This window comes from Nannobrachium achirus, assembly GCF_963921795.1.
Source record: "Nannobrachium achirus genome assembly, chromosome: 11".
Classification (NCBI taxonomy): Eukaryota; Metazoa; Chordata; class Actinopteri; order Myctophiformes; family Myctophidae; genus Nannobrachium; species Nannobrachium achirus.
The window spans coordinates 17894063-17913218 of NC_137820.1; the positions used below are offsets into that span (position 1 = coordinate 17894063).

General features: G+C 42.8%; 1 protein-coding gene across 1 annotated transcript in view; it reads left to right on the plus strand.

The window, feature by feature from the left end:
- The window catches only part of megf11 (multiple EGF-like-domains 11), a gene marked incomplete at its 3' end in the record, with an annotated part of 100142 nt that overhangs the window by 18754 nt on the left and 62232 nt on the right, over positions 1-19156 (plus strand). The window lies entirely within an intron of this gene.

Consider the following 19156-nt stretch of genomic DNA (forward strand, 5'->3'; position numbering starts at 1 on the left):
GAGAAATGTCTGTGATCCAGCTGCCTCCTTCTCCACAACATCTGGCATAATTTTTCACTCAGAATACATCAAGAGATGCATTTGAACAATTGTAAAAGCCCTTTCCAAACCCAAATCCTCAACTTCGACTGTGCACTCCAGCCGTGTTTCAGTGCGACACTTATTGCCTTCAGATAAGATATTTGGGAATGAGTAATGGTGTCTAAAGTCATATCTGTACTGTTGCCGTGTAGATCTATGAGTTTTCTCATTAACAAAGAGCCATTCCCTGATTAGCAGCTGCGTGTAAATCAGCTACTCTATCCATGGCGGCGACCGACTGGAAGTGAATTCATGGACACAAATGACAAGGCCGAGCTGTTTGCTGCTACAAACTGGTAGGGGTCCAATGCTTCGCTCACAGGGAAAGTTCGAAGGTTTAGGGCCCCCTTGGGACACTCTCAGTTGGTTAGGACCGCAACCACATGCATGCATACCAGCCTGCAGGTGCCGGGCTAATCCACCTTATTAAAACAGAGCTGATGATTGAGACAGAAGCATTATTCATAACTTTAGATTTCCATACCGGGCACATGTCCAGGCTTTTTCATTTACGAGCTTTCATCTGTAGAAATGAGAAATGTGTGCCAATTTTTAAATTAAATCTGCCCCCTTTTTTCTTCATATAATTGGCGCAGCGTGTTTTTTTTTTGTCTTTCACTCTAAATTTGACTCTCTCTCCTCATGCGGCTCAATGATGGCCACTTTAGTGGTCTCTATATAAGTGGTTTCACTCCTCACATTACAAGTACAACCCACCAGGCTGAAAGGTGGACATTAACATATATTCAGTTCAATGCAAACTTATTAATTTTTATATTTTGTTAAAGTTGAGGAATTTTGCGAAAAAATAAAAGCCAACTCCCTGGTGTAGCTGCACAAGGGTAGAATGAGCCTGCCACGTGATGAAGGGAGTGAGAGAAAGTGTGTCGTTCTGTCTCAGAGAGACAAAACAGCTGTCATCGGGTGCAAAGTGGCCGAGAGCCAAAGCGACAGCCTTTTCGGTCAATGATCTGTAGCTGTATCAAAGGCTTGGACCTGGTTTCTGGAGCAGCAACCCCACAGTTATGTACGTATGTGGGTCAGGTGGGTGGAAACGAACAGTTGTAACTGTTTAGTGGCTATATGAAAGTGGGGGAGAGAGAGAGAGATACAGTAAGCCACAGGGAGGGGCGGTAGGGCTGGTGAGAATATCACCTGTTTTCCCCCGCTGGTGTCCACCTGCTGTAGCCAGAAGACGTTCCATCCTCATCTCCTCCCCGAGGCCACAGCAGCAAGACCAGATCTTACCTGTGACCTACATGGAGTCCTGGGGTTGCTCAGTGTCACCCCAAGGACGCACAGTAGTAGCCTTGCAAGCCATCCCGAGCTACGTCATCACCAATGTGCTTCCTTTCTCGGTCTGGTGTCCCCCCCATCGAGCCTCTTTATTAGAACTTTGGTTTCTAATTTCCAATCAAATGGCTGCATTTCGAGCGAACCCGCCTCACACCGCTCCTGATTGGTCGAGCGGCTGCTACAGCTCTCGCATTTTGTAAAAAAACATGGCGGACCCCATGTCTGACGCGAGTTCACAAATCGCAAATAAAAGCTGCATTAAGCGAAGTTTTATCTGAAATCAACGGCATCTCATAACTTAAAAACGAACAACAGTTTGCACCTTTGGAATTTCTGTCTGGAAAAGACGTATTTGATGTTCTCCCGACGATGTTTTGATGCGCTGATGACTACTGACTGGACCTGTCAGTCAAAGTGAGTAACTACGTCATTGCGTAATGCATTGTCTACGGAGGACTCCCAGACTCTCCCCTGGGAGAGTCTGGCTGTTGCGAGGCTAGTACAGTAGCACTGTTATGTACATCAGCAAATATAATCCAACCTTCAACTGGCTGAAGTGCGTTGGACTTCTCTTTATAGCAAATATAATCCCTCTATGGCAGGGGTCTTCAACATTTTCAGGCCAAGGACCCCTTAGTTGAGAGAGCAGGGACCCCCACAACCTGTTCATAGATTCCATATAGTTTCATTGTTTGACAGCACAGTCGTCATTGTATTTTTGATTCATGTCAATTTGTGTTTTCAGATATTTAACCACTTGAACCGTCAATACTTAATAAACTTGACCTTTCACTCTGTACTTAGTCTGCTCTTTTTCCCCTCTGTCTGCTCTTTTTCCCCTCTACACCAAAGCTCTTTGCCAAAAATAGCCGATCTACAAGCTCAAAAGAGCTTGTACATCTGCTATTTTTGACCAAAGTTCTCAGAATATGGACTCTAGTCTATGGTTCAAGTGGTAAGAAAAAAAGGTTTTTATCACTCAAAGATGTGGAGGACCCCCTGTAGTAACTCTGAGGACCCCCTGGGGGTCCCGGACCCCCTGTTGAAGACCCATGCTCTATGACATGTGACTGGTTCTAGAGTTACAACTGTACTTGTAGAGATCTCATTTTATGTTCTGTGAATGCACCGGATTGGACTCATGATTAATGATCGTTTGATAGTTATGCATCTTTGTTTTGATTGGTGTTCTTCCTAGTTTTGCTCTTCCTCTTATCCTTTTTTATTTCAAAAAAACATGCTTCACAGCGGGTTTCTCCCTGTGTAAATAAAACATGCAGTGAAAAATGGAGCAGTGCATCACAGACAATAACAATCCTTCGACAGGAAATTCAGATTGATGGCGTGCTGCTTATGAAACTCTACTTCTGAGTGAGATATTCTTTATTTTTGTTTGCTTGAGTGGAGTATTGTGCTGTGCCAATATTACTGCTTATATTATTGTTTACAACAAATATAGCGTGTGCTGTAGCGAAAACAGCACTGAATTGGATAAACTGAGGGGGTGAAAAAAAGAAACTCTTGTAGGAGTGCGGATGCAGGCTGAGAAATGATGGAGAATTATTCCTCTTTGGAGAACCAAGTAGCACTCCTTTTATTACAGACAACAACAACAACAACTGACTACCTGTCGCAGAGGTAATACGTCAACACCCTGGAGGTGTGTGTTAACTCTTTCAAGTCAAAATACCTATGCATTAAGGTGAATAATGCCTCTGGTGAGGAGCATGAACTGTATAACAAAACAAGGGCTAGAATGCAGTGAATTATAACCATGCTTAATAATTGTCCTGTGCGTGTTAACCCACCACTCTCTGCACAGGATGAGTTTGTTGAGTGGGGAGAGAAAACAAAATATGATAGGCTGCAAAGTTTTCTCCGCAGATAGGAGCAGATTGGACCTTTGCAATGTGGAGTATCAATGACCTTGTCCCTTTGCCTTCAGGGCTGTGATCTTCTCAGTCAGCACCTCCTTTTATGACTTAATCACACATGATGAGTCTGTCTGTCACACAGGGTAAGCTATGCTACGGTAATAACAGCTTTCAAATAAACAGAATGATAAAGATGGATTGTGGATATACTGGGTATATTTAGCCGAGTCTGCCATCGCTTGGGAAATATTAGGTGCAATGAAGCGCCATCATTGATTTCCTTGCGCTTCATTGGATAAATGATATGTTTAAACCCGATGCTGGGTAAAAGAATTGAGCTCTTAGTATGATCCTCTCAGTTTATTTTTATTTTTATTTTTTTTACTTCATTGTTAGGGTGCAAATGGTTGTATGGCCAGGCTGAGGATCCAAAATCGATGGTGCTTTATTAGATAAGTGTTTCATGATTCCACGGAGTAGTTTAGCATAGTTAACTAGGAGCCGTCCTCTGTGTTCTAAGGAGAAATCTATCACAACTAATAGCCAAATCTAATGTGTAGCTCCGCGCTTGGTCAGCCGTGGTGGTCCACGAGGTAACATATTCCTCCCTAATGCATTCAAGTGGGCAGGCAGCCATTGCTGCGGAAGCTACACATGGTTAATTGATGAATGTGGTCTTTTGAAAGTCTGTTTATGGGATATAGCGTATTAGATATATGGGCTTCATATAATGCATGGTAATTGCTATTATAAACAGTAAGAGCATTCAAAGGTGTCAGAAGTGGTCTTGGTGTTGAAGTACATTTTTTTGGTTTTATGACGGGCATGTCATCAGCCATACCCGAAGTTAGATAAGGAAGGCAATGAGGATGTATCATATACCCATAGCGTATTTAGGGCTGTCACAATTATTACATAATCGCGATTATTTTTCATAATCGTCATAATCGTTCCATGATGAAAAATGTTCAGATTATTTTTTTAAGTAAAAAATGCGACGCGTTGTGAGTTTGTAGATCGGCTATTTCCACTATCAATGTTCTTTTTTAAGTATAACATTTTCAAATATGTCAGTAATTTCTTTATAGATTTAGGTTATGTGCAACTTCAAAGCCTAAAAGCCGAACAGAAATGTAATTGTCAACAACAAAAACAATTAAATCGTTAATCGCAATTATTTGAGTGACAATTAATCGTCATGTAAAATGTCATAATCGTGACAGCCCTAAGCGTATCTATTACAATGAGAAAACAGCATTTGATCAAGTCTTTAATTCAATGAATAGAATAATATTACTACACAAGGAATCACCCCAGTGGATGAAATACGTTAGTCACGCAGTCACGCTAGGTGAGGGAGTTGGCTGAGATTGAGAACATGGCAGGTGCTGCTGGCAGCTGCCTCACCATTGTTGGTATGCAGTGATTCTGCGAACTTTCGAACTTTTTTCCAATTTGTGTTTAGTTGGATAAACTCCAGTGTCACCTCGGACACAATTTTTAACAAACCAGCCACTGTAACCTTGTTGGGCAGCCTAGTTCCGACAGGAGAGTTTACTACATTAGCATGGGGAAAATAAAGGCTTGGTATGCGATAAATAATATACAGTGTAATATATAATATTCTTACCAATACCATATGTCTAAGACAGATGGTATGACTCCAGACCACTGAATAAATAACTAGACAGACACCAAACAGCAGCCAGACACTGGACTCATTGCTGACAAAGAGCAGGAGGCTGTAAGTGAGAAAGACAGATAATGGCTGTGTGAATGCTGTCTAACACTTCACTCAAGCTGCCTTGACTCCATCGCCTCTAGTTTTAGAGCTTTAATTCTCTCCATTAATGTCACAGATACAGACTTTGAAATTGTGTGTGTGTGTGTGTGTGTGTGTGTGTGTGTGTGTGTGTGTGTGTGTGTGTGTGTGTGTGTGTGCGCGTGCGTGTGTGTGTGTGTGTGTGTGTGTGTGTGTGTGTGTGTGTGTGTGTGTGTGTGTGTGTGTGTGTGTGTGTGTGTGTGTGTGTGTGTGTGTGTGTGTGTGTTGAGTTTGAATCACCCTCAATGCAACAAGTTACCTTTTTGAAAAGATGACGCAAATGTAAGGAAATCTGGAAAAGGTGCTTTCCCCCTGTGAGAGCAAATACATACAGTGGCGTTATCAATAACTTCAACTGGTCATTATATGAACATGTAGAGATTCTGTTTGATAGAACCAGGCCTAAAAATACTGCACCTTTGAAAAGAGCCTGCTCAATTTTGTTGGTATAATGGTTAGTGCTGCCAACTGCCTCATTCACTCTTATAGATCAAAGAGGTAAGAGTGATGCTCCTACTCGAGGGGACTGAAGTCAGATAAATCAATGTTGCCATGTAGAGTTCTACCAGTGTGTGTTGATTATGGTGTGTACTTTTGCAAGTGTACTGTGTATGTATGTGTTTTGGACAATTGTGAAGACCCCGTGTTTTTGTGTACATGTTGGCACGTGGATTAACGTGCCTGTGTGTGTGTGTGTGTGTGTGTGTGTGTGTGTGTGTGTGTGTGTGTGTGTGTGTGTGTGTGTGTGTGTGTGTGTGTGTGTGTGTGTGTGTGTGTGTGTGTGTGTGTGTGTGTGTGTGTGTGTGTGTGTGTGTGTGTGTGTGTGTGTACGTTTTGCATATTTTATTTAGTATAAAGTATATGTCTGTGTCTTGAGCTCATTGAGATATTAGCGTGCTGCAGCCGCTCTCTGACCCCATATTGTACTTGACTGATGGATAGGGGAGGAGTGGGATATCCACACGGCAGAAATAGGTATTGATTTGTACTAGTTCACAAAACAAATTGAACCGTATGGATGTCAGGCCAAGCGAGACAGTCAGCAATAACTGACGAGGGATAGATCGTGTTGTTTAGAACAGGGATTTGAAGTGTGAGACATTGGGCCTCCCTTGAGACGAGGGTCAGACAGCTGCCCCCCATGGATGTAACGAACCACTTCAGTTGTACACGTTATATACTTTGTTGTATGATGAATAGTGACAATAGCTTATCCACGAGCTCACAGGGAGTCTCATTGTGACATGTTGATGCTGTGTGCGTTTTATTGTGAGATATGGAATTTTAACTATATTTTTACATAAAATAAAGGATTTCTACAAATTTCAAAAATGTATTTTGTTTGCGGTTAAAAGCTGTCCCCTACACGCACGCACGCACGCACGCACGCACGCACGCACGCACGCACGCACGCACGCACGCACGCACACACACACACACACACACACACACACACATGCACATATGCACATACATGCACATAAATGCACACACACGTGCGCGCTTACCCACCTATTTCTGGGACATAACCCTCATTGGCACAATGCGGATTGACACTGCCTGGCTCCTTTTTCTTTTACCATCCCATTTAACAGGATTTATTGTTCCTCAAGGGCTAGCTGCTCCATTACCTCTGGGAAAATGCCAGGAAAAGTGTTTCCTTTGTAAGTGTGTGTGGTGTGTGTGGTGTGTGTGTGTGTGTGTGTGTGTGTGTGTGTGTGTGTGTGTGTGTGTGTGTGTGTGTGTGTGTGTGTGTGTGTGTGTGTGTGTGTGTGTGTGTGTGTGTGTGTGTGTGTGTGTGTGTGTGTGTGTGTGTGTGTGTGTGCGTGCGTGCGTGCGTGCGTGCGTGTGCATGCCCTGTATGTATACTGTATGTGTGATTATGTGAGTCTGGCTGCATGCATGTAGGCCATAGTACATAATATAATTTTTTTAGAAGCATGACCTTAGTCCAAATGGGTGAATATGATGGTTATGGTGATGATTATGATGATGACAATTATATTTCATGGGTACTTAGTACAGAGTACATCCAAACTCTAGTCCCACTGGTCATTATCACTGTGGATGCTCGTCATTAGCCTGTAAGAGAGAGGATCTGGAACACTCAACTCAGCCTCTGTAGATGGTTTGATTTAATAAGGACATTAAAAAACCTTATCTCCTGTCCTGAGAAGGTCACTGTGTAAAATAGCTGAAATGCTATGATAACAGTTTAGAGATAAGGTATCTTCTGAATACTAATGCAGAACAAGCGGCCTTTTGTGGTCATTTCACACTCTATAAGTCACACTTGATTTCGTGGTCCATTTCCATGTTTATGAAGTTTGTTGCTACAGATTCAATTGATTTCATTGATCATTGCGTTTGATGACCTCCTTACAATTCAGTGTGTGCAAGAGATAATTCCATATCTCTCGGTGCCTCTCGGTGCGGCTACTGTTTTTTCACTGTCTGCGGCTGCCTGTTATTTCTTTTCCTCTGCTCGTGAGCCGAGTCTCTCACACAGGCATCATTTACAGATACAGTATATTGCAACATCTCCTGTAATATTTAAAACACATTAAGATGTATAGCGAAGAACAAGACACATTAAGATGTATAATGTTATGATTACACATCTTAACCATTTAAACCATTGATACTTCATTTACCGGAGTCCCCCAAGAGTCTGTACTTGGCTCCCTCATTTTTTCCCTCTACTAATCCTGTTGTTGAGAATAGCTCCAGGTCTATGTTGTTGGGGCTTTGGGATCACCAAGGGACTCTAGTAGGTGTCATGTTGCAATGCCCTTGGTTTGGTTTTGGAGCTGGAGCATATTAGCAGTCTCTCTCAGATCCTCTGGTGCACCTGCAATCTCCTGATGTTTAACCCTGGACTTCATTGGAGTGTTGCAGTGATTACAGGCCGTCCTGTGGGACATCGATTGTCCTGCTCCTCCTAGGCAAGCCCCACACAATGCTGACGAATGAACTCGTGGCCCTGCCAAGTCCAATTAACTGTCAGTGCCGCATCGACAAGCTCCTCCGTTTGTTGAGAGTGAAGAAAAACAAACTTTTAATCAAATTTGCCTCAGGCCCCGGGGTATCTGCGGTTGTGTTTTGCATTCTGCTCTCTTCTCTCTTGCCTGCAGTCTTGCCACCTCTCAGAAGGTTATATTGCATGTTTTGCGTGTGCGCGCATGTGTGTGTGTGTGTGTGTGTGTGTGTGTGTGTGTGTGTGTGTGTGTGTGTGTGTGTGTGTGTGTGTGTGTGCAGAGTAGCCTTCCATTAATGACAGCCCCACCTGCCCACCATGTGTGACTCCTCAATCATTCAGCCATGGCATCTTAATATTATGCTGCCACAAGGCTGAATGACAAAGCACCAAGAGGCAGGAGGTCAACTCATATGGCAGTAAATGGACCACAAAGGCATTGTTTTATTTTATGACAGTTGGTTGAAACAGTATGTGGTGTACAATCACATCCAGCAGGTGAATGGAAATTAAACCATGCTACACTGTAGTTTTGGTGTGTTTTACATTGCACTCATTAGTACATGCCTTATCATTTATGCAGGTGCACATGCTAGTGTTTTAAACATCTCTGGTTCGTAGATCAATAAAGCCCTATGATCATGTAAAATAGTTTCTATTTTATTTATTTTGTATCCAAAGCGTTTCCATCTCTACAACTACCCTCTGCTAATTCTACCAAGGTCAAGATAAACAACTCTGGTCTCTTTCTTTGATTAGGGTAATGCAGACATTAAAAGCCCAGAAATTCAATTAAATTGGCGGCTTTTGCCACAGAGGAAAAAGGGAAAGGACAGAACGCAAGGAGACGCTATCGCGTCGGTCGGGCGTACTAAGTGGAACAAAGAGATGGAGCTGGGGATCTGAGCATCGGCAAAAGGGCATCAGGACGATAAGGATCAAAGGAAATTCTTTAGAGGAAATGTAATCGCTGGCAGACACAAGGATGCATTCATGCAGATCCAGTTGTGCCTTGCAGAAGCTGCTCCAAAAAATACCAGTAAAGCTGCAAGGAAATAAGGTCAAGCCCAGCAACATCCTTTATTGGGAAGTAACGTTGCAGCAGTCGAACACTAGTTGGCTAATACAATGTTAAGTCAGGCGGGGAGAAAAGAAGAGCCACAAAGCTATGAGTATGAGAGTTCATCACGTCCTGCAGCATGCACCTCATTAAGACTTTTCAATCGAGTCGAGATGGATAAAAGATAGAAAATGCTGACTTACTGTTTCGGGCACACGCATCCACAAAGTGATGAATTCCCCCTGAGAAATTAGATTTGCAAAGAGACTTGGCGCCATGAGATTTATTTTTTTCAGCTTCTCACTCTAAACTGTGGACCTGTATTATGATTCAGGGAACCAGGTCCCATTTAAAGCACAGGCAAACTGTAGAATGAATGACAATATCGCCCTCCACAGAACAAAAGGACTCTTCAGGTTCATGGATCAATAATACTGGTCCTTGCCTTGACTCTGAAATAAGCCTCTGAAAGGAAGGAACTTGATTTTTCCCCCTCTTGTATGTTCTATTTGTCCTTAAGTCAGACAAATGCAATTCAATAACTTCTGACAAAATAATTAAATCTGCCGTTGCAGCAGTTTAGGGCTTAGGAACATGACTCTTTTTGTTCTTGTTCCTGAACATCATTCTCGTTAGGGATTCTGCTCTTACATGCTGTGGTGAAGATATATGTGTGTCCATGCCTTACCCGTTATCCCTAAACTTCTGTGGCTTTTTTACTATTTTGAAAAACATTTTAAAACACTTCAAATTGACAATCTACATGGACACTTGTGAGCTTGTAGATCAGCTATTTTAACTATTTAAGATGTTTTTCAAAATAGTAAAACAAGGCATAGAGGTTTACGGATAAGGAGTAAGGCATGGACGAAAATAGAGCCCTATAGACTTCCTTTGCATCTACTACAATACATGCACTGTACACTATTTTAAGTTATATTTTCTGTCACCATGTTTACCATTACCTTCTGTTGCAGCCTTGTGTTCCAAGCTCCTTAACTATTCCAGCTACGTGTGTATTCAGCTAGTTTGATACAGTTTACATACATTATATTCTGGATTAATGCTACAAATAACACAAATGGAATAGTTTTTTGAAGCGCACATTTATTTATATTACAAGTAAAATACCTTAAAGGAGCTATAGTCAACTTTTTCTTGAAAAACAGATGCTAAAATAAAAATAATGTTTCAAAAATATTTTATAAAAAAATAAGCTTCATATATGTGTTTCTATTCAAAAATGACCACAAAAAGCGTAAAATAATGATAAAATAATCGTGTTGGCCATTGTCAGACGGACACTTTGTTTACATTCTAGTGTATAGACTAGGATGTAAACAAAGTGTCGGCCCTACAATGAAAAAGTTGACTATAGCTCCTTTAAGGGTGAGAAGCGACCACAGGGCGTGTAGAAACAACAGAATTAAAGAAATAGTCGTGTAAATCTGGCAATGTACAGTGGTCGGAGACAGTATGGACAGGCCTTCAAGTTAAGGCATAAGAGCTGGTACATAAGACAATCAAAATACAGGGCTGTATTGACTCAGGACCCAGGCAGGGGTCGCAGCTGAGTGCAATCAGTGCAGTGTAGCAGCGCAAACGAGACAGAGTGTGTGTGTGTGTGTGTGTGTGTGTGTGTGTGTGTGTGTGTGTGTGTGTGTGTGTGTGTGTGTGTGTGTGTGTGTGTGTGTGTGTGTGTGTGTGTGTGTGTGTGTGTGTGTACCGTTCCTGGATTAATTAACATAAAACAATGCAATGGCTCATGAGGTGCAAGTATGTGATATCATTGGAGCATAGCACAGTTTGGGTTTTGAAGTAATATTGACTAGTAAGACGCCATAAGGGCGAGAGTGCTGAAACAACAGAGACTGACACAATACTGTATGTCCATATGTGGGCAATCCCAGATACGGGCTTAATATTGATGACATCAGGGATCTCCATATATGGGCATTAAAGGGACAAGGACAGAATTAATTTGCGAGTGTGGTTGCCGTGACGTGAGTCACACTTGGAAATTAATTCTGTCTTGGCCATTTATGGAGCGTGACATGAGGCGTGACTGACTGACGCACATGAGCTGCAGGTTTCCTACGGTCGCAATAATATATAAAGATGTGTGGATAAACATGAATGGCCTGTCTTGTTGAAGCTGATACTTTTCCATATCATTGTGTAAATACTTTCTCAGTTCATTTAACTTTGGATGGAAACAGTTGGTGAATATAGAATAGATCAATCCTGTGCTAAGGATAGATGGTAGATGCCAATAAGTGGATGCCAAGGTTAGAGTTATTTCAGTCACTCTGATCAGGGACCCGAGAGAGGTAACATGGGGCACAATGTTGCTGGAAGCTCTACCCTAGTAAAAGACCAGAAAGTCTGATTTGTTTAGCCTGATTTGTAAGGCCATTAACATTCTTTTTGGGTTTAGCATTTTCTAAACCATATTATTTTGTAATTATTATGAAAAATCTTTGCAAGCGGAAAATACATTTCTTAATCTTTGTTTAGCCGGTTCTGTTACCTTCAGCCTCCATAGAAGAAGTATTTTACACAAGCTGTTTTGGCGGCTGATGGAACCTCATGCTCTCCCCAGCTGGCTGGGTTCATCTCTTTGCTGCTTCTGTAATGTAACAAATAGGCAGTCTACAGGGGAGACTCACACACAGTACCGAATAGTGTATGGTACACAAAACCATACAGACAAACACACACTTATAGACACACAACCACACACGCACGCACGCACGCACGCACGCACGCACGCACGCACGCACGCACGCAAACACACACACACACACACACACACACACACACACACACACACACACACACACACACACACACACACACACACACACACACACACACACACACACACACACGGGCATTGGTGAGTCAGTGTGACTGAAATCATTTCATCTATTTCTTTCAGATCAGTGTCTTCTTAAGGGGCCTGCATTTACCTGGAAAGAGGGTAGTGGGAAGGAAATATGTGTTTGTTCCATGTTAATAAGTGGCTGGATATTTTACTGCCTCAGTCCTTTCATACTGTACAGTATATACACTACCTAGTATCAACCCAGTGGTGTTCTAAGCCAATTTGGCATACACTGAATTGCTGTAGATTTAAACATTGTACTGGGGAAAATGTTTTTTTGTTTTTTGCATAGTGTAAGCATTTTGCTCAGTAATTTATTTAGTGTTGTAATTGACATCAGATAATTAGACTCCAACATTTATTAAGCATGTTCTTTATATGCGAGTACTGAAGATAGTTGCAAAGCACAGGAGCATTCCAGCATTGCACATTGCACAGGTCAGTAGTAGACAGAGTAGACAGAGGTCAATACAAGTCGTTTAGGATGTTCAGCATGTGCTTTGCTGATGGTCAGACAAGCTACCTGCTGAGAAGTATGAACTCTTTCGAAGATTTATGGCCTTATGGTGATAATTTACATAATGTTAGATCATTAAAAAGCAATTACCCTGTGTGTGCACGCATGCTCATGCAGGTAGGTGTGAGTGTTACATTTTCCTGACTCTTTGAGCAAACATATTTCCCATCCTTATATTGAGTCATGTTTGTGTTCATTCTGAGACAGGTCCATATGCTGTAACACGTAATACAAATAAAATCATTGGTAAGTGTGTATGTATGCGCACATAGTGGTGAGGAGTTGTCAGGTACTGTAGGTGTGAGTGTTACGTTTCCCTGACTCTTGAAGCAAACAGATTTCACTATATTAAGTCCTGTTTGTGGTAATTCTGAGACAGGTCCATATGCTGTAACATGTAAGACAAGTAAAGTCATTGGTTTGAGGAAACTGCTACTGTATGCACTGTTTACTTAATTACTGTAATACTCCACAGCAAGAGAATTTCAGAAGGTTCAAAACAACAAGCAGTGCCTTTCCCTGTGTTAGCTATATATCACACACGCCGCAATATTGGTCCATTGCCCAGAGGCCGAATTGCTCATTGACTTCAGTGTTATAACTTTATCATATAAAGACAACTTAAGGTAATTGAAATGATTAAGTTGACAGACAGGAAATGCTATTTACAAAAGCATAATTTATTATAGACTTTATTTGAATCTGCTCTTTGACTTTTCAAATGACAGTTCTTTTGAACTACTCTGCTTGTGGCAAACCAATCTCTTGAGACATGAGTCAATGATGGCTATGCCAAGGAAGAGAGACAGACCGAGTGGGCGTCGCACTTTCTTTGATGATGGGTTCCCAGATTGGTGGCAAACAAACACAAAGCTCACAGTGCGCTTGCTCCCCTTGTGCCTCACTGTTTTGTGCATGAGTTGTTACATTTCATCCATGAGTGTCCTGAATTTCACATTGTATGCCCACGGCGCCATGGGGGAAATTATTTGTCCTCAGGAGCTATAGCCACCAAACTGCTAAAAGGTTAGTCTGTGAAGCACAATGTATTTTTTTACGGCTGCATTCCTAGATAGGTTCATGCACTCAGTGTAGCACATACTGTATCTCCATCACCACTACTGTATGACAAACTGTATCTATGACTTATGACTGTATTTAGGCAAGGTTTCAGAGTGACTGGTCTAACCACGATTGACTTCCATTATAAAATGTAATATTTAAAATATCAAATACTGTATACAGTGGCTCAGGGGTATAGAGCAAGAGCTTGAGCAAGACCCTGAACCTAATTGCTCCCGATGAGCAGGTTGGTGCCTTGCATGGTTTCCTCCGCCGTCGGTGTATGAGTGTGTGTGTGTGAATGGGTGAATGCACAATCTCTGTAAAGCGCCTTGGATAAATGCACCATTTACCATTTATGAAAATTAAATGCATGTACTGTAGACTTCCTTGGCCCACTGATGGCATGTTCAAGAAATTTGGTGCTGATCAGTCCGAACACAGACAGACAAACATGGGGTGAAAACATAATCCCCCCCTTGCCGTTGACCTAGTGGAGATTAGAATAAATCTAGAATAAACAAAACTAATCGTAATTTGATGTATATCAGTCTGGTATAGACTGTCTACCGCACTCCTACAGTATTAACATTTTTGGTATCTTTCTACTGTATGTATAACTGTTTGTATTTATGTTTTTGTTTCTGTTTAGTAGACAGTACATTGGAAAGAGACATAAATAGGGGAGGACATGCAGCACTTGCAGCAGTTAAGCAAGAATCCAACATAGGATGTTGCAAATGATGTGGTTAGCAAGGCACAGTAATTAGTTGAGCCACCGGGACATTGCAAGAAGTCTATGACTTTGTCATGATGGGTAAACCCTATGGCCATGATCATATAAATAAACACGCATCAATCCACTGGTTGACCACGCCCTGCCACATCGACCGCTGCTGCCCCGTGACACGTTCTACTTCATCCTAATTAGAATTAATAATTGAAAATAGGAAATCGATGAGTGCAAATTAAGTGCGGTACCAGTCGGTTTTATTGGGTTGACATTGTCTCTGGTGCAAGCCGTCGTTGGCCATGACTGACCTACTCTTGTGTGCAACATCTGTGACGCAGCGTGATCGGCTTGCAGAGTTATTTATGTGCCTTACTATACTAGGTGGGTAGTCAGGGGCGTCACAAGGGGTAGGAAAGTGGGACTGGGTTACCAGGGCCCAAGGTGGAGGGGCCCTAGTTACTTTAGCTATTGAAAAATTAGCAGATATACAAGCTCACAGCGCGGCACCGAGTGCCGCGCTGCGAGCTTGTAGATCTGCTATTTTTGAAAAGTTGTGAAAATGTGCGCAAATCTTTTGAATATATGTATTTTTTAAGTGAACATTTGTAACTCAAATTTTGCTTCTGGGGGGTCCCTGGAACTAAATATTTTGAGATGGGGGGTCCTTCAACATGAAAAAGTTTGAGCATCACTGACGTGAAAACATAGGTTTCTTGGCACACATTTTCACGATTTTTCAAAAATAGCAGATCTACAAGCTCGCAGCGCGGCACTCGGTGCCGCGCTGTGAGCTTGTATATCTGCTATTTTTCAATAGTTAACATTCATGGGGGGCCCGCAGTGAATCCTTGTACCCAGGGCCCAGAATTTGGTGTGACGCCCCTGTGGGTAGCGCTCAGTAAATATGCTTGCACCTCTGCTCTGGCTGCTTTTCTCCGTGCTGTTTTGTGGTGAGCCAGCAGAGCGTTTGTTTTTACAGGACAGGGCGAAGGGTGAATTATTAATTGGTGGGCGCACTGGACTGTGTAACAATTTGCTGATCCACACGCTTTCATGAGCCCGCGTCAAGTTCTGTTGCACAAGCTGCTGGTTTACTGCATTGAGGCAGAGCTTTCTCTCGCCCCGCGCATGCATTGCTGCTCAGTTCAAGCGGCTTTATTAGAAGGAGCCCCTGTCCTGCTTAGCACCTTCACTCTTCCGTGCTTGTCAAGGATACCGTGTGTGAGGTGACCTGCCCCGCTTGTCGGCCTTCGTCAACCTCCAGGCCTTTAACTCTGTTAGAGCCGTGCTGCAGCGGAGACCGCTGGCAGCTGCAGGGCTCCTATCGATCCGGGTTCACGTCCTGTACAGAGCTTGGACAAATGAGCAGATCTTCTTCAGGATAAACACCCTGTGCAGACTTTTTAATCAGTAATGTATAGCCAAAAGAATCTGGTTATTCACTCATTAGTTGCTTGGTCCTCCTAAATAGATAAGAGTCACATCTTATTGAACATTATCCAGTTGCGGATCAGTAGTAGAGGGGTGCTCATCGAGCACAATGAGTCGGTCGGTGTTGGCTTGCCACCACTGGTGTGTGAATGTGAGAAGTGAGGACTGTTCGCTGCTTCACCTCCCTGTGTATGAATGAAGAATTGAAGTGAATGAAATATATTATTAATTGTTGACTGCTATTTGCTGACCCTGAGACACCAGCTGCGAAACTAGAGAAGAGGGGAGGATAGGTAAGGAGGCCAGGCTGCCACATAGTGGCCCTTTGTTTTTTGACTGTGGGAAGAGATAAGGTGTTTGGCGTTTTAATGAACTAGGGAAAGAGAGAAGGAAGAGATGTTTTTGTTTTAGCAGATTAAATGATGAACTGTGAGAGGGAGGAGGAGTCCATCTTTTTGCCTTGCTGAAGCAACATGTCTGGTGTGTGAATGTTACAGCGCTGTAAATAAACCTTTTTGTATCATTTTATATTGCATCTATATTGCATGAGTCAAAGTGAACTGATTCTTTTGAGAGTCTTCAATTCCGCTGGGCTTTAGTCATAAGGCCATAAATTAAGTAAGATTTCCACGTCAGAATACACCGAAAAGCCCTATAAAAATGCAATACATTAAAAAAAGGCGGAGACAGTTAGGAGTGTCTCTCCATCGAGGAACTAAGTAGTGAACTTTCTTCCGTTGAGACTGCTCCTCTGTGCTGCACCTTGGACTTGGGCCCGCACTGCTTGTGTACCCCAGGGAAAGGTGAACGTACTACAGAGCACGGCTAAGATGAATTAGGCCGGGACAAACGACACGCCCCGGAGCGGAAGCTGCAGCACACGCACAGTGCTCTGTTATTCCAATTCAGCAGAATTCCCCACCCCATGACTATTGGCAGTTTCTTCTGTAGATTTAGAAATACATTTGTCACGCTCTGTGGGAATGTATCTAAAATGTTGTGCTTGTCATCTGCGGGTGTTGCAAGCACTCATAAATAACAGTGTAATAAGTGTCAGCAGGATCAGGTGGGAACAGTGGGCTTGTCTTGTAGCGTATTGGCAGCTTTTACAGCAGTAGGTTCGACAAAACCCAGAGACATTCATCACTCAATGCAAATTTAGCTCCTTGCGCAACAATCATCGCTTTCCCACTAGGCCCTCATACCAGTCCTTTCTGCTTTTCACACTATTAGTCTATGACACAGAGTCATGGAGCTGTGATGAATAGCTTAATGTAGAGTCAGCCTTCCGCTGAATAACTCATATAACAAATAGCTCCTATAGACAGAGGTGCAGGATATATCACATACTCTCAGGCTAAAAGACAGAATTGTTTCATTGTTCCTTTAAATGATCACTTAATCTTTGAAATCCCCAAGGAATTACTTCCTCTCCTGCCATTTCTAAATGCTTCCTGTCTTCACACAGTTTACAATTTAGGCATTTAATCCAGAGCGATTTACAAAAGCAAGTTAATACAACAATACATCAGCATCAGTACATCAAATGCATAGTAATCTAAGAAAAGCGTGGGTAGACCAAGCACCTATTCAGTAAAAACTATAACATTTTAAAAACATGTAAAAAATGCTATCTAAATTATATTTCAAATAGACCAATGCCTGGACAAAAGGAAATACGTTGGTGGCAGAGAACATGAACTAGACTAGAGAATGGAATCTCGGGGGTTCGCTAATCTGGTGAGGCAGGGTAACTGGCCTTGAGACAATGAGTCATACTGTTTTGCTGTAGCGCCAACAGAGTGAACAGACTCTGCCGAGTGAAAAAATAACCTGCAGTTATTAGGCCGGCATTTATGCCTGTGCAGCCATAATTATAATCAGAGCATGAGTTTGTCCAGTCCATTAAATGAAGAGGAAAACCGCCAGGCGTCGGAGGATGCTAGGATGCAACTTCTGATGAGTGTCTTTCAAAGGCCGAGTCCTGCCTTTATGCAACATAATTGACTTGAGTCACACTTGTTTCGGCCGTTGCCTTGAGAGGCTTACAGGACAAACATTCTCTGCTGAAGAGGCCAAGTTCAGGAGAACTTCTTGAATAGAGTCATGCAGACTTCTGAGCACACTTCAAAGCTCAGCAGTGATGTGATGACTCTCTGGCAGCCCACTTTCTGGACTTCACCTGCTCAAATTAACTATGTGCCGATACCGCGCAACATGATCTGCTTTGTTCCAGCTGAGGGATTGTACAGGGCTCCTTGGGATTGTCACTGTCCCAGTATGTGAGGTTATCCACATTCCCACAGCTAGGCATTATGAGCTCTGAGAGCTGGGTGCTGTGCATGTCTTCTGTTAAACTCACCCACCAGAGCCAGACCAGTTAATAGGGGTTGGGTTTCGGGTTCTCTAGTCCCAGGCTTGTGTTGGATTCAGCACCCACGCACTGAAGCCCACAAGGAGTTCCTCATTCCCCAGGCACAATTTAGCCTCTCTCCCTGTCTCTCTCTGCCTCTCTGTCTCTGTCTCCCTCTCTCTGTCTCTCTCACTATTTCTGTCTCTCTCTCCCTCTCTGGCAGATGCTGTCTTGATATTACTGAAACCCAAAGTGATATAAAAGTTTTTTTCTCCCCTAGTCTTCTCTCCCTCTCTCTCTCTCTCTCTCTCACACACACACGCACGCACACACTCACGCACGCACGCACGCACGCACGCACGCACGCACGCATGCATGCACGCACACACACACACACACACACACATACACGCACAAACACACAAACACACAAACACACACACACACACACACACACACACACACACACACACACACACACACACACACACACACACACACACACACACATGCACGCACACGCTGCCTGCAGCAGAGTGTGAACTCTGACTCCTTAATCACAGTTAAATGCTGTCAGAGCTGTGGAGTGAGAGGCTACTGTGTAGAGTTTGAGAACCTCTGTGTGGGAGAGAGACGGCAAGATAATGAGCTTTGCTCCGAATGTGCTGAGGCACCTAACAGCGAGCCAAAGAAGGTTTAAGACTTTAAATAGACACATTTGTCGAGCTGCTGAGAACCAAAAACGTCTGCAAATCAAGCCCTGCCTCGATTTTATGTAGTTAAATTTTTTCTGTTGTGCCATCCTGGCCGGGTGTTTTTCACCCAGTGCAAAAAAAAATGAAAAACTGAATTTGGAGTTTTACTGACATCACAATTTGAGAATTTGAGTGTGCCTGAAAACCTTTCACTGCACGGGCACAGGCACAGTGCAGTGCAGTATAGGTAAAGGTTTTTGCAAGTTGAACTCAGGGGCTATGTCTGTGTAGGTGCAGCGGGTGTTGTCTTTTAAGACAGAGATTGCATTGTGCTGAGGGAGTATTGATGTGCAGACTGGGTGCTGATG